This window comes from Macrotis lagotis, chromosome X (assembly GCF_037893015.1).
Source record: "Macrotis lagotis isolate mMagLag1 chromosome X, bilby.v1.9.chrom.fasta, whole genome shotgun sequence".
NCBI lineage: Eukaryota > Metazoa > Chordata > Mammalia > Peramelemorphia > Peramelidae > Macrotis > Macrotis lagotis.
The window spans coordinates 114,300,665-114,302,839 of NC_133666.1; the positions used below are offsets into that span (position 1 = coordinate 114,300,665).

Below are 2,175 nucleotides of genomic sequence, written 5' to 3' on the forward strand. Positions count from 1 at the left end.
GTCTAGAGGGATAGATGATGTTTTACTTTTTTATATAATATTGAAAAATAAAAAAGTGGTTGTAAAAAGTCCACTAAAATATCAAAGGCATCGGGCCTGCCTGTCCATTGTGAATGTTAAATGTCCTTTATTCCATTACCATCTCTGAAAGAAAACAGCGATGACACTATCAAGTTCTAACAGCAACTGTGGTGACTAATGAAAAATAGAACAAACTTCTTCAGTTATTCTCAAAACCACAGGAATGATTTTTGCTAATTATCTGTTTAAGGCAAGGGGGAACAGAAGGGGGCTATATTTTTGATAAAGTTTCATGGCCACAACTTTTTGAAGAAATCTCACTAGAGACTATAAAGTCCTATAAAGTCCAAAAGTGCTCCATATTCAGGGCCTATTTTTAGTAATAGTGGTGTGAAACTGAACAGCAAAAATTACAGCATCACCTTCACAAGGAAGAAAATCAATAAATTCTTCTCTCAAATTATGAGTCTTCTACAAACCTAACACAGATAAATGTTTCTCTCTGGCTATGTCCACTCTATCATCAGTAACAATGGAAAAATAAATGAGGATCCCAGACCACTCACAAATGTCCAGCATTTGTTTTTTGCTAGATCTTAGAACAACTTGTTGACTGCTGTTGTCTCAAAATGTTTCTGCAAATTAATTCTACACTCAAGCAGAGTTGGAAATTTTCTCTATAAATATGCCCTCTAGGTTTTCACAACCATCTAAGGGTATATTTTGTTTGCCCAAAAGAATCAAAATTTCAAACAAAGATTTCTGCTAATCCTTGTTTTCCTTTTCTTCTAATATTTTTGATGATTTATTATTGTTTTTGCAATGCAATGGGAGTTAAGTGCCTTGCCCATTGTCACACAGTTAAGTAAGTACTAGGTATCTGAGACTGGATTTGAGCTCAGATCCTACTGACACCAGGACCTGTGCGCTATCCCCTGATAGCTGCCCCACAATTCTAGTGTTAAAGGCAAAACTTCATCCTGTTCTTTCGCTTCTGAAACTGCATTTTGAACACTATGACTATTATTTGTTCCTTGATTGGTTTGTTACTATTCAGAAGTTTCATCATTTTTTCTCTTCTTAATTGAATTGATTTCATCTTCACTCAACTCCTTTATTAGTTTTCTATGCCTACTATGCAGATTGTTCAGATCAAAAATTGTTGGTACAATATAATCTTGGAGAACTGTTCTGTAAGGACTACTTTTACAGGTCATAGATGTCTCCAAGTGTTTGGCACAAAGCTAATAGTATTTTTTGAGTTGATCAGGTGTTCTTCTAAGTCAGCTTTTAACAATTCTTCACCCACTTTTGGCATCGGGTCTGGTCATGAGGGAAACTGAAGAAGGCCCAGTCTGACTGCATACTCTTCCAGGTGCAGTTTGGAACTGTGTAGAAGTCCATTATCTTCACCAGAGGGTTAAAAATCCTCCCCAGCCCCATTCTCCCCATCCCTTCCTTCCCTTTTTCTCTCCCTTGTCTCACTCCCCCAGGAGACAGAGCAGGTTAAGTTCAAGGGAAGGAGGAGAAGGAAGGAAGGAGGGAAAAGGAAGGTAAAGAGTACCAGAGGAAATGGTCAACATTTATTTTTAAGTTAATTATGCATTGGAAATTAAATGACAAATACTTGTTTAAGTCTACATTTTGCTAAAGAATTTTTCAATTTTCTAAGAAGTTCATCCTAAAAAAAATGTTTTCCCAACTATAACATGTCCTCAGTTTTATTGGATACTAGCTTATTTATTTTCTCTCTATTTGATGCTTATAGTCTTAGCTATCGTTTTAATTATTTGTTTTAACCAGTACAAAATTGTTTAGATGATCCTGCTTTAAAATATAATTAGAGTCATCGAAATGCTATTTTCTCTTCACTCATAATATTTTTTCCCACTGTTTTCTTTCTAAATGAACTTTATTCTTATTTTGTCAACACTATCAAATACCTCCTTTGTAGTTTAATTGATATAGCATTAAATAGCTAAATTAATTTCAGCATAATATTTTTAGTCTATTTCAATGGGTTAAATAACCCATAACTAGTCTTCTAATTATTTATTATTTCTTTCTTTAAAGAATAGTTTAAGGAGTAGAGCCAAGATGACACATAAGGACAGGGACTATATTAAATCCTCCCAAATTCTCCTCCAAAGAACT

The 2,175-nt window shown here is 34.5% G+C and overlaps 1 pseudogene; it reads right to left on the reverse strand.

Annotated features, from left to right (window-relative positions):
* Nucleotides 1-384: 384 nt before the first annotated feature.
* On the reverse strand, nucleotides 385-1,425 carry LOC141498802 (52 kDa repressor of the inhibitor of the protein kinase pseudogene; annotated as a pseudogene).
* Between the last annotated feature and the right edge of the window lie 750 nt (nucleotides 1,426-2,175).